The 14,307-nt window shown below is 34.9% G+C and overlaps 1 protein-coding gene and 1 long non-coding RNA gene across 6 annotated transcripts in view; one reads left to right on the top strand and one right to left on the bottom strand.

Moving 5' to 3' along the window:
• Positions 1-10,922, top strand: part of LOC148225436 (uncharacterized) — a 39,971-nt gene extending 29,049 nt beyond the window's left edge. Inside the window, exon 4 of the long non-coding RNA XR_015807316.1 lies at positions 10,720-10,922. This is a non-coding gene — a long non-coding RNA (uncharacterized LOC148225436). The remainder of the gene's footprint in view (positions 1-10,719) is intronic.
• The window catches only part of SNTG1 (syntrophin gamma 1), a 318,906-nt gene that overhangs the window by 74,278 nt on the left and 230,321 nt on the right, over positions 1-14,307 (bottom strand). The window lies entirely within an intron of this gene.

Raw genomic sequence — 14,307 nt, 5'->3', positions numbered from 1 at the left:
CATAGTGATTGCAAATGTTTGGGACTTTTAAAATTTTATTGTTTAAAGGTCTTTGTGCCAGAGAAGCAGTACTGCAGAAGAATACTGTTCCATACTATTATCTTTTTGCATGAATTGGAGCCTGCTGTTGTTACCCTCTGAAATGCAGCTAATTAAGCTCATAAAAGCTGGGTTTTAAATTTTCACATTCAGTTAAAGCTGAAATGAATTGTTCACTCCTCTGAGAGATACTGTTTCTATACTGATATTGATAGGGGCAAGTAGCACAGCAAAAAGTATCTTCAGTTTCCATATGAGGATTTTAAAGTGTAATTTGAAAACTACTAATTTTTAGGGTTCTTTTTTTCACCTTTCTTACCTATTTATATTAATGAAATTTGCTATTCCAATTTAATCACAGGGTCCCCATGAGAGGATGAGGTATCTTTCAATGACCACCAAGGACTCTTAAGAGTAATAAGATCAAGAGATTCCAGGTTTCTCCAATCCTTAAAAATTTAAATAGAAGCAATCAGATGCTTGAAAATTTTATGTGCACCACACTTGTTTTGATCCTATTTCATGATAAACTATACTGTAAATTAGACCGAATGTTCTAAGGGCATAAGGGGAAAGATGATTAATAGACAATTAAGATTCCGGTAATACATCTGATCTTCTACAAGAAAGAATAATAGAGTAGGTGTTAGTTGTTAGGACAGAGATCCTAACAGAGACCTTGGAGTACCTAGGGGAACAGCCAAGACTGAAAGGCAACATATGAAACAAGTTGGCACCAGTGCCTGCTCAGCATTTTGCTGATTTAGGCAGTAAATAAGATACTCCCACACTTTCACATATGATTAGATCTCTTATTTTTTACGGTCTGTAGATATCATATAACTTTGCAGGTTAAAGTAATTTTCCAATTTAAAAAAAACCTTTTATTATTTTAATTTATGGCAGCCATTTGAATGAATTTTCCCAAACTACTTAGACTTTGTAACCTTCTCTATCAATTGCTTGCATTATAGAACTGCTGACTCAAATTCATGAACAGGTAATTAAAATAAAATAGCTTAAGAATGCAAATTCATTACATAGCTCTTCATCTTATGCACAGAGATGAAGACAAGCAACAATAGTTTGTGCCATTGGGATGTTAAGTGACTCCAAACAGGAAGCCAGATCATTAAAATTTGGAGGAAAACACGAATCCATGCTGTGATAATCTTATGTTAATGAATAAGAAAGAGTACATAACACTTGAAATTACTACTTGGCTAGTCTTATTTCCTGTCCTTGCTAGGCTTTTGTTTACTCAATAGGACAGGTAAGTTGTGGTAAGATTGTGAAGCTTTGTAGCCCAAGAGTATATGTGCATTTAAAGAATCAGAGATTTGAAAGAAGCACACAGCAGCCCCCACAAAATACATCATACATTGCTGAATGCATTCAAATATATGTATAATTGCCTATAGAATGAATATAGCAATTCTTGGTGCTGGTTTTAGAAGCTGCAGTAGATTTTAGAATTCACACTAAAAATCCATATAAACTAAGTTATGCAAAATGATCAGTCAATATATTCTGCCAAATATGGGAGCATAGGAAGTATTTATTTCACATCTGCTTCTTGACCTACAAGTGATGGCACCATTCTGTGTTGTGTGCTGATCACATTTTACCAGCTGAATGGTTCAAAGGATAAAAGATTGGGATTACTTCCATAATTTCTAGCATTTTCATGTCCTAGTTGGATTTTTCTCAAGACCAGACACTGGATTGCAAACACACTCAGCCTGAAGGAACTCAGCATCAATTTCCTTGAAGGAAAAAAAAGGAAAACTCCAGAATATAGGAACAGCTACATAGAGGAGAGGCTTGATTCAACACTGAATAATGCATAAGCACAAGCATGACCTCTTCCTTCAAGTATGTTCCTATAGATACCTGCAGGCTGAATCATCCTCACCGTGGTTCCTAGATGAGAACAAAAGTGAGAACCAAGATGATATGTTTCAGCTTATATAATCAATGTTATAAAATCTCTCTTGGGAGCCAGAAAATGACAATAAAAGAGAGCAAATATTTGTAGTTTATAGACAATCAGGACACAGTAGACATTATCGAGGAAGTCCCTAGTCAGCTGTCTGAAGAAAGTAGCAGATGTCTGGAAAGACAAAAGGAAACATAACTGTTCTTTTGTTATCACCAGACACAGGACTAGATAGAACTTTATTCTGGTACAGTATAACAGTTCTCATGGATCATCTGAATCCATATGAAAACTAAAATGTTTCATTTTAATCCTATAGAGAAGTAGAGGAAGGAGGCCTGAGATAGTCTTGAAGTCTCATCTAGAAAGCAGAATTCTACAAGCTTCCTTTTAAATTCTACAAGCTTCCTTTTAAATTCTACTTACTGCCTTTGTATTAGCCAGCTGTATAAAACAAGCAGAGAGCTTCCATGTTTTGGTGAGTTCTGATAAATGCAGGTATTTGATAAATACTTTTGAGGACAACAAAATGTGGCTAATTAAAGTCAGGAATGAACCTCCAAAACCAGAAGCAGACAAATAAAAATTATTCCTAAGAGAGGTGTTGAACTTTTGAAAGACAATATTTGTATATTAAGAGCTATTATTAATTTAGGACACACAAAATCACTATCAAAGCACAAATGGCCATCTGAAATGTGATCACAAACCTGCATATTATCAAACCTTTCCCTTCTCATTCAAAGGGATTCAGTGATATATTGAACACTACAAGCACAATAGTAATGGATGGATATCAGAAAGAAATACCAGATTTGTGCCTATTACATGGAAGTATAGTGGGACCCTAGAGGACAAAAGCACAAAACCTACTCTTCAAACATCTGTAATGTTCCAATAATAGGACTGCAATTAATTTTAATCAAATTAAAATTATCTTTTTTTTAAAGTGTGGGTTTTTTAGTTGACAGATGAATGGTGTCACTTAATTCTGCAATATTTAACAGCCATTCCTAAAACTGGATGCTACCTTAATGACAATATTGCTATTGTGCCTCTTTAAAGAAGATACATGTGTTACAAACACAGTTTTATAACAGTGAATCTCCATAAATAAAATACCAACAGCAACATGCAAAATATTAGAGACACTGAAAACAAATTAAATCCAGTGCCTGAAGAAGCTATTATGGTCCCATCTGAAAGTAAGAAACATATGTCTCTGTACTGAAGATGTATTAGAAGGACTGTGAACAATAAGAATTGAAAAGATGTGAAAAAAACCTGACCCAGAAGTAGACACCGGAATCATTGCTTCAGTTAATGAAATGCAACTGGATAATTGTGGCTTATATCATAATAGCAGTTGCTCACTGGAGTATGATTACTGCAGTATCAATCACACTAAGAGTAAAAAAAAGCTAGTGTTACTTATTATTACAGAGTAAGGAAGCCATGTCATTTTTCCAACAGAAACCTTAAACTGTTAAATTAAACTATTAAAAATTGATCTATATGTCTCTCCTGGTTTTAAATACCAGATTTCATTACCTCTCGATTTTTCAAGGCAATTAAATAACATAGATAAGTCCAGCTTCAATTTTAGTTTTCACTTACCATTTCATTACAACTTAACACTTACAGTATTTACTTCCAGACTTTTTCACAGAATGACAAAGGAGCAGGGGAAAAACCTTAATAGTATCCACAGTTTATCTTATCCTACTATTTCTGAATGCAAGCACTGATATGAATTTGTTCATTCTATGATAATGCAAAAGAACAGCAATGTATGGCTGAAAAGCAACCCAATCGATTAAAGCTGTTGAACTCATTTGTACAATCCTGCCATGATGAGTCTCTTAATGCCTCCTAAGTCAATCTATTAGAAAATTCACCTCTACTTAGCACTGGAAGTTCTCCTTATATTGAACCAGACTCGTTCCAGTTGCAGTTTAATCCCATTGCTTCTCATGTAATCCATCACAGAAACAAAGAAGAAACTTCTTGCCCTTTGTGTAGTTTTTCTTAAGTTGAAACATTCTTTTCTTCAGGCAAAGCCAGTTCCATTTCACCCTGTATTTTCTTGCAAGTTCATGTTATGAACTATGCCAAAGACAGAATCTATTTTGGTAGTCTACTTTTGCATATGACACACATTTTTCCTGATTGACCAGGAGAACTGAATAGCACGTTACAACAGTTCTCATCCCCTCAGCCTTCCTCCAAGAGTCTTGCAGTCACTTTTTATGTGCTTAGACTGACACTGAAATCAGTCATGCCTGCATGAATGAGCAGTCCCAGCTAATTGTCATTTGACTAGATGGCTTTGGCAATGTCCCTCAGATTTAAGCTCCTGGAAGACAGAAGACTTCCTACAATATTAGATCTAGACACTAGTCCAAAGTTTTCATCACACACACGAGTGAGTCACTCATGACCAACCAATACATCTTTTCCTCATGGGAAGAATGATCCTTTATCTCACAGCTTTTCCATCCTCCCAGGCTTCCATTTCATTTTTAATCCACTCTGTTATCAGGCTTGAAACTTCAGCTCCTTTGGGCAGCATTTTAATGCATGGTTGCCTGAGAAGGGATCATTTCCCTATGAAGAAAATCTGTGAGATGAAATGTCTTTTTAGCTAAGTTTTCCTCATTCACAGTAGGTGCTATTGTAGGTCTTCCTGGCTTGTTACCAATCACCTTCTCCACACCCCCATTCCACATTTCACTGTCAGCTTTCCTGTGCAATTTCTCTACCTAATTCTTAAGAGATTTCAACAGTACATATGTTACAGCTGAGGCATCTTCCTCCCTCCTCAGCCTTCTTTGGGATGTGAACTGCAAACCATAACTCCTACAAATTCAGTTTAAGATTTGGATTTAGACATCTGGAGCTTTGGTTACCACCTAAAGCTTCCATTTGAACTGTTACCAAGTATTGGAAGAAAAATACATCACAACACAACTTATATTTTCATCAGAGGTTTGCTCTGTATATGATTACTGTCCTTGTATTCCTTCCCCCTAAAAGTCCTATCCACAGCTTTTTGAGCTGCTTCTTTTCTGAGTCAAATGGCTCCTTTCCTTTTAGGTCCCTCTTTCCAACCTGGTCTTTTCATTCTGACTGGACTGAAATAGAATAAAGCAGTTTGTTGAAGACTGCAGCTAAACCTATTTGGTTCCTCTGCCCTCAGTCTATAGGCGGGCTACTGACCTTTCTCATGAAGAGTTCACAGTTTGTAAAGTTTGCATTGTTTAGGAATTCCTCAATTTTGTACAGATAATAACATTTGCAGTTCACAGTCCAGAATTTAATGTGAAAAAAGGGTAGTAAAATAACAGAAGAAATGAAGAATTTTATACCATCATATCATATACAATTACACGTAACACAACACAACTGTCTTGACAGAACCCAATAGAAATGCAGCCAGTGATTTTTAAAATGCATTTAGTACTTACACCACAGCATACCAGTTTAAATTAATTCCTGCTGTCAAAATTCATTAAATTGGCCAGTTGCCAGTAGCCTAGACAAATACTTGAGGCAACAAAGCTAAAGAGGTTTTCTGAATTCTTTACTGGTATTATATCTTCCACCACTCCATAATCGACCCATTCATTTACTTTAGTTTGAGTGGATTAAAAATAAATTTATAGAAACACCTTGTCTTTGTTGTATTATGTCACATCTCACTTCTTCTGTCTAAAAGAACTACACAGTTCTATTCTCTTGAAGCTCTCAAGAATAGCAGCAGTATTTATGAGACAATTTGGCTGACAGTACCAGATAAACTGCTTGTAAGCTAAAAAATCACTTGTTATTACATTACTTAGACAATTTGCTTGACATAATATGAAATAGCTGTTGAGAATTAGGTTCACATGATAATAGGTTCACTTGGTATTAGCAAAATTGCTAAATTTTATATTACAAAAGAAAAAGAAATTTGATATGTCACTGTAAGATCGGTATAAACCCCTGGGTTTTTCAGTACCTGTTCCTGCTGGAAGCTCCTCATTCATCTGTATAACCAATCATTTTAAATTTCAGTTCAAACACTATCAAATTACTTTGTAGTGCTTATATATTTAAAATTAACGTCCTCATATATTACAAAATACACCCCGCCCCCCCTCCTGATACAGAACAGGCCTCACTCTACTCTGTATTCAGATTAATCAGACTCACTCTAGTACTGTATTCAGTTACACCCTGAGCTGACTTTTAATGAGAAATTATTTTACAATAAAGCTTCCATATTGCCATAAATAGGAAAGATTGGACTCTCTTTAACCTTCTTTCTCTTAGCAAGATGCTGAGCCATTAGCTTAACAAGGCTTGAATTTCATTGCATTCTAAGGAATACAGTTCTTTCTACTGATCTCCAATTTCACCTCAAAACTAAGAATTTATTATAAAATAATATGCAAAAATCTCAGCAAATATGGGTTTTTGTCAAGTATCTTCTGGTATTTCTGGAAAGGAATACTTAAATACTGATCAATGAAGTCAAATACAAGTGTAAAGTGCTTCTCGTCAGTGGGACCATGGATGAAAGGTAGGCCAAGTGGTGGAAGATGTCAAGGGAGAAAAAGAGTAGGGTAAAAGTTTTTGCACAAATGAATAAATTTTCAAGCTCAGACTTTTTCTTTTTTTTTCTCCTTCTTTGAGAAGTGTGCTAAACAGCCATTTATTTTTAACAATATTGTTAAACTGACAGTAGTAATAGATGGCATATTTTTCTTACTTTGGATATAATCTTGTAATCCTTAAATAGGAAGAGGTATAATAGTTAAGATCAACGGGATTTTCTCCAATCTCTCATAAACTTCTAATTTATTGGCATTAAGAATGGCTAAGACAGGCACTGAAGATGTTACAAGCAAATTTATAGATGACTTTTTCTTTAGTGTACATTTTGGACAGATTTCAGAACAGTAACTCCCAGTCTAATTGCATTTCAGCAGTAAAGGCGATTGTTTAGTCAAAAGTATAGATTTTTGCTCTATCAGTATTTCTTGTAGTTCAAACATCATTTAGAGAGGGTCCATAGAAAGGTCACAAAGACAATCAGAGGACTGGGAAGCCTGCCATATAAGAAAAGGCTAAAAGAACTGTGATTGTTCAGCCTTGAAAATAGAGAGGTAAGGGGAGAACTTATTACCATGTTCCAGCATTTAAAAGGCATGATGATGAGTCTCCATCAAAGAAGATGGAGACTCCCTTTTTACAAGGAGTCACAGGGAAAACATAGGGGTAATGAGTACAAGATACTCCCGTAGAGATTCTGACTAAGCACAGGAAGAAAATCTTTGACAACGGGAACAATCAGTCATTGGAATAACCTCCCCAGGGAATCAGTGGCTTCCCCAGCTTTGGATACTTTTAAGATTCACCTGAATGGGGATCTGGGCATCTTGTCTAGACTGTGCATTTGCCCTGAAAGACTGGATCAGATGATCCTTGAGGTCCCCTTCCAACCTGATATTCAAAGATTCTATAATGTCATAAGGTAATAAATACAAATAATAGTATCCCAGATTTCTAAGATACCAAGATCTATACATTTCTCTAAGTTTCAACATTAAAAGCAATATCGAAGGAAGAATCAGCCTTATGACACTTAAATTAGTGGAATCAATTAAAAAAATACTAATTCTTTTTCTCAGTGTCTTCCCTCATTACTTAGTGAAGTTCTAGCTGTCTATTATGGACATTATCCTTCCTGAAAGAAAAAGGCATGCATAACAACTTGCTGAGAAAATTACTCTAGCACTACAATTAAAAGGAAAATCAGGAAACAAATTCTTCAACAAAGGTATAATGACGAAGACAATGTTATAAGTAGAACGTAAAAGCTATAATTTACAAGTGAAATGCATATGTCAAGCTGTAACAAAAACAGATGCTACGTAATAAGTAAAATTGTATGTGGTTTACATTATTATATGTTGCCACAATGAGAGAATTAACAGCATAAATTTGACACTATTATAAAAACATTTATAATAGCAACATATATATAAATGGTGTGTTATTTTAAGAAATTAGAGCTGAACAAAGCAACTAAATATCTGAATAGTATCATGTCTATTCATAAAGCATAGACTGCTGTGAGAGCATCAGCTCAAAGCCCAGGAAGAGAAGAATCCCAAAGATGTATGAAAGCAGTAATTCCATCAAATGCAGAATTACTCTTCCACTATGAGTACTAACTGCTCTTAGCAGTAATTAGGTGGATGTTAACATACACATTACAATTTGCAAAAGATTTAGTTTCAAGATGGCCACAACTGAAAAAAAACATTAATGAAATGAAGACATATGAAGAGAGTTTTTACTCTGAAAGCATATGCACTGGTTGCTGTGCTATACAAAATTTATAACTTATAATTTACTGCTATTTATTTTATCTAGAGACTTCCTGTACTTAGCAAATGGATTTAGAACAGAAGCTCAGTCTCTTGTAGGTTTTAAGTAACTTAATGAGGATGTATTTGGAATGCATATATCTAAAAGGATTCTCATTAATGTATACCTAACACCCTCTCTGGTTTCTAAGATGATCTGACTTTATTCAAGATTTTGTCACACTTACTAATGGTGACAATCATTTGCTTACAACCAGCCTTTTTAGTAAATTCTGATTAAAAAGAGCATAATACCTTTCCTTTCTTGTCTCTGACTGCCAAATTTTCTTTTCAAAATGGAGTCAACCCACCCTTTTCTTCTCGTCTCTGTTATCAATAGTATATCAATAGTATATATCAATATATCAATAGTATATGTCAAAACAATTTGCACTCTTACTTCTTGCCAGCTGAGTAGATCTCATCCTATCATGTTTCTGGTTCTATGTAGACAAGGGATACTTCCCAAGTCCACCCTTAGTTACAAATTCTATTGTTACTAATTTCCTCTGTTTTGGGATACTAAAGAGTTAATCATTTAGCCATGACACTGACACTTAATTTTCTTTCCAGTGGACTAGTAGAATATGCATCTTACAGAAAATATGGCTATTTAGTGAGTTTTGATTATAAAAGTATTCATATGTGAAAATGTAAAAGAAGTTACTTAGTACTGCCAACACTGTATGGGTAGACTCCCTTGTGCTTAACACAAAATACTAATGAAATAACAGGAGTAAACACAGAGACAAAGAATAGAAAGAGCTAGTAAAAAGCCGATGAAAGACTGAGAAAAAGATTGAAAGACTGAGAAAAGGATTATTGTTGAAAATAATCCCTTTATTAATATGAACTTTTCTAATCTTCTAATTCATGGGATATAAGATGTCAACATTAAAAATAAAAAAAAAAAAGCAAGACATTTTTTTAGCTGAAAGAGTAGCATTTCTGGAGCTAAAGGGTTGCCTATTCAAATCTAAAGGGAAAAGAATCATGCCTCAGAGTTGTAGTTTGACAACATAAACCCAACATGGCCAGTGCAGCTACACAGCCCAGGAATGAGGCAAGTTGGTTTCTCTATTTGCTGATGACCTGGTCAAGATGCAAACTGCCTCCTAAGTTCCTCTATAAAGATCAAGTGGTATTATAACCAGGAGTAAGTAGGAAGTTTCCATGAGTCTGTTTCTACGGTTTTTAAAAAAATATAAGCATAAAACAAACAAGTTGTGATTTGATTGGGTTTGATCTATGAACTTACAAAGGTAAAGGGAAGCAGGTCTTGGATCAGAAGACTAAATAGAGGTCAGGTAGCTATAATTGCTTTAAGCTAGGCTTGGCATACAATTTATCCAGCTATGTAAATGGAAAATTAATTTACTGGTAGAGCCATCTGCAAGCCTGGATGTTCTAGAATTCTAGTTGCTATTTGAACAACAGGGACTACTTTTTTTTTTTTTTAATTCAAATTGCATACTCTGTTTTCCTGACTGCTGCTTATTATATTTTTGAGATGAAAATGCAGCTTATGGTTACTGTTTGGTAAATAAATGAGCTAATATCCATAGTGCTGCAGCCAGAGTAGTTAGCTTAATTAAGGTGCAGACATACATTGCTAAATAGTCTGGAGAGGTATACTGACTATCTCGTTAAGCACATAACTTTAAAAATAATCTGTTTAAAACAGCTTGTCAACAGCCTCTTAGGACTTAGCTTGCTATAATATTTTAAAACATAGTTTATGTTTATACAGCAGTAAAAAGATCCATTTATGTTAATCTGGTGCAAAAGGAAATAATTCTGATATCAAACATGCATACACTGTGATTTATCCATTATTTAAAGAGTAACTGGAAAAGAATGTTAGCTCCACAACTCTGTAGGGGTTATGTCAGCCTAAGGACATATTTCTTGTTGTGAAACACTCTATTTATGATGTAAAAAAAGGAAACCCTTTAAAATTAACATTGCTACAGTTACAAAATGAGGAAAAAAACATTTAAATGGAATGCACATACTATTTAAATACAAGCTTGAGAAGCCACCTGTGGGGTTTTTTTTGCCTGGCATAGAACAAAATAAGTGGCAAAAAGAATATATTCATTCCCTGTAACATCTTCATCTCATAAAAATATGTACAGGTGAAAGCCCCAAATATTGATGTAGTCATTGGTCACTTGTACTTAATTTAACAAATATAAAGCAAAGGCCCTTCATATTTGTTTGTTTCATATTTTATTTGCTCCATAGATTATTTGTTTCATATTTGCACTTGCATTTCCATGACTCCTCTTGTAATAAAAAACTTCATGGTTTTCTTTGCAGATATCTGCAGTATCTCAGGAAAACTCCTGTTAACAGCTCAGAACACTTCATAGAAGTGACTAATCATATTAATACATTTAATGGGATCTCAAACAGAAGAGATATCTGAATGTCAGGTCTTTTTGTCTCTTTGGCAGAACCTTTCTTTGTGAATGGTCCTTATTAAAATGATATTCACAATTCTGGGGACATTTATCAATAAAATGCACCTTACTAAAGGTTTTGAGGATTAAACTTAATGTTCTTTTTTTGCATTGTAGAATGAATTTAGGTTATCCAATCATTTTGCTTCTACAATGTTTTGATTACCTCTCTCCTCCTCCATGAATGGGAACCCTTAGTTTATCCTTTTCATAATGCATATATGAGAACAGAAGGCTTTTTTCCTTTGCTGAACAAAATAGTAAAGCAGAGCAATGGAGTCTAAGAGTTCTTCTAAATCTACACAGCTGCTGTAAGCTGCTATTCCACGGAAGAAATATTAAACAAATACATATTTAGATATACCCAGTAAAACTTGTATCTTCCCTATGCAATAATAATGCTATAAAAAGGCTTTAATTTTCCCCAGGTAAATCTGCATCTAGGAAGAGAAAACAGCAGCCACAATGAATGGGAAAGCAAAGAGGAAAAGAAAAGCAACAAATATTTTTATTTACACTCTTTATTCTGCAATGAATGAGTCCATTGCTCATGCAGACCAAAACATTTTGCATCAATCTGATTTCCCCAAAGCTATTTCTTTCACACAAATTATGCCACAAGTTAAGAAGTCTCAGCACTCCAGAATGGTGCAGAACACTTCTTATGAGGTGAGAGAATTTCAAGAATCATGGAATTTAATTTTTTCTCAAAACCTGAGAGACATTCTCATTAGTTTTTAAAACTTCTGGGAATTGCAAAGGAAGACAGAACTGAAAAGGGGTAAAGAAAGCTTATCTGAGTATAACATTTACAAATACAGAAAATCCCCAGCTGCTATGTTGAAGACATCTACATGAAGCCTATTTCTGCTGATCTTTCTCTTTCATGGAAATTCAGAAATTTATGTGGACTTTCCTCATCCTGCTTGTATATCCACGCTATGTACCCAGCCTTTCAGTTGTGCTAAAACAAGTTTGTGGGACTGCACTGTTTATATAATCAGAGAACTAGTTGGGTTAAAAAAATCTGCAAAAATAAAATCTACACGGTAGTACAGGGAGTGTCCAGTTTGGTCATGGCAGGTAATACCAGAGTACCCACCCAGGATATGGGAGATACAATACTCAGGCTGCAGGAAATAAGTGTTCATCTGCTGCACTTAAGCAATACTCCTGCTGGATAAATCCCACCAGACAGTATGGATGAGCTCCCTGTCTCCTGCCAGCAGCATTGGCAAGAATTTTACACGTGGCTCTACGGATAGCAGAGAGAAGAGCCTCTGGAAGGAGAAGCACAGCCTCAGCCCTGTGCTGCCCCCGGAGATCCTCTGGCCAGCAGGGAGGCAGATGGCACCAGGCCTGCAGGCTGAGCAGCACAGAGAGCTCCTGTCTCTCGTGTCAGGGTGACTCTACCAACCTGTAGGCTATTATGCTAAAGTATCCTCTTGCCATTTCTTATCAGAAGTGGGAGAGGTAAGTATTTAATTCAAGGAGATGGAATTACCCTCTGGAGATATCTGCAGTCTTTATATAGTTAATGGGATAGAAGTAACTGCCTATGTTAGGAGAATGAGTTCACTTCCTTCAAGTCTTAAAGACATTTTTTAATATCCCTTTATTATACTGGGAGATTGGGTGGAGAGGATCTTGCTTTTTAGGGACAAACAGCTACCATTTCTGTTACATTACTTACTTCAGCTAAAGCAGAAAGTAGTTATAAAAAGAGAAGCTCCTTGGCAATCAGATACCAGAGAAGAAGAACTGCTGAAACTCCTTTAACAATGTTAAATCAACTGAATTATGTGAGAAGCCAGCATGTTGACATACCAGAGGAAGTTTTTCATCCTTTTTATTACTTTACAAAATTGCTTTAGGAAATAAACATAGTGAAAACAATATTTTCTCCCGAGCAGGTAACACATTTTTCCCTGGAGTAAACAGAAATAAACTTGTATGTTTGTTCAGACTTATAAACATTTTTGGAATTTGGACATGTACTATTTTGCTCTTTTTTTAATTAAGATTTTTCATTTGTATAAACAGGAAACTAATGAAACATGCAAATATATCACATCTATATAGATTTGTTGTACATATTTAAATCTACCTCTGAACAATGTGATCCATTATTTGAATGGCCAGTGTATAATGGGAACAGTGGGCTAAAAGAACACTTTTTAGTGTTTGTGTAATTTCAGTGCATCACACTAGAAGCAGAATATCTATCAGTAATTATAAACATAAATAAGGTTTGCCTTCTGACTTTTAAGAAGTAGCCTTATGAATAAAATCAGAATTATCATGTTCATAAGCTAAATTGTGTATTTGCATTGACCTTACATCAGCTCTCTGCTAATACAGCTAAAAGTAATAATAAATAACAAATAAATTATCCCCCAGTTGCATTTTATGTTGCATTTTATGACACTGAACCCTTAAGTAGTCACAGGTGAGATGGACAGGCATTCTTTAACTGCCTGGTTGCCTCCTTTCCAGCAGTATTTTAAGATTTCTTCATTCTACGTCTAAAAATTAGTGACCGCCTTTCCTGTCTCAGGAGGTCTCCTATAAAAGTAGAATTTAGGATCCTGTTATATACTGTTTAGCACACAAAGTTCTCTCTTGAAAAACTACCCAAACATAACTGCTAATTGACTCATTAAAAAAAAGCAAAATTGGGGAATAAAAATTACATGATTACACGCATCAAATATAAAAATATACATTCGTTTTAATATTGATCAAATATATGTGATTAATAGCTTCTGAGACATTATTTCACATACTAAAGTATGGTAGGCTTTATTTCAGAAAGACATGGAAGAAAAGAACAAAAAGTTGTTTCATACAATTTTTATAGACAGGAAAAAGCTGTATGAAGTGATTTCATAAATGCAGTAAACCAAAATTTCCTTTGATTTTCTATACTATAGTTCCTGATTTGTATCATTAGGCAAATGCCTTTTTATAGCCTGCAAAATTGTTAAAAAAATTCTAAACAATAGAAAAAAAAAGAGAAAACCAGAAACCTTCATACAATCATTATAAACTGTTAAAAAAGGTAGTAATTCTCAAAGGAAATTAATAATTTTTCAGTGCAGTAAGTCAGACAGTACCATGCACTGGGAAATGAGAATGAAACAAGGTGCTTCATTCTCAGTTTTTCAAGCCTGACTTCATGACCTCAGTGACAGCCTGAAACAAGTTTTGGATGTAATCACCTCATTCTCTGGAATAAACAAACTGGTGAGAAATACCAACAAAACACCTTGCAATTATGTTGGTGCCCACACGGGTGATCAACACAGCCATAATTTCAGACATTTCAGACTTCCCCCGCAGGTGTTTGCTACTTAACTACCCCAGCCACCTTTAGGAGATAAAGAACTTGTCACGGAGTTTCCTAATATCTTTTGTTAGCAGAGAAATGGCAAGTCTCAAGTAT

The sequence above is a fragment of the Sturnus vulgaris genome, chromosome 1, assembly GCF_052056855.1.
Source record: "Sturnus vulgaris isolate bStuVul1 chromosome 1, bStuVul1.hap1, whole genome shotgun sequence".
NCBI lineage: Eukaryota > Metazoa > Chordata > Aves > Passeriformes > Sturnidae > Sturnus > Sturnus vulgaris.
Note: the sequence above shows the minus strand (reverse complement) of the source record. Positions and strands in the feature narration are given on the sequence as shown.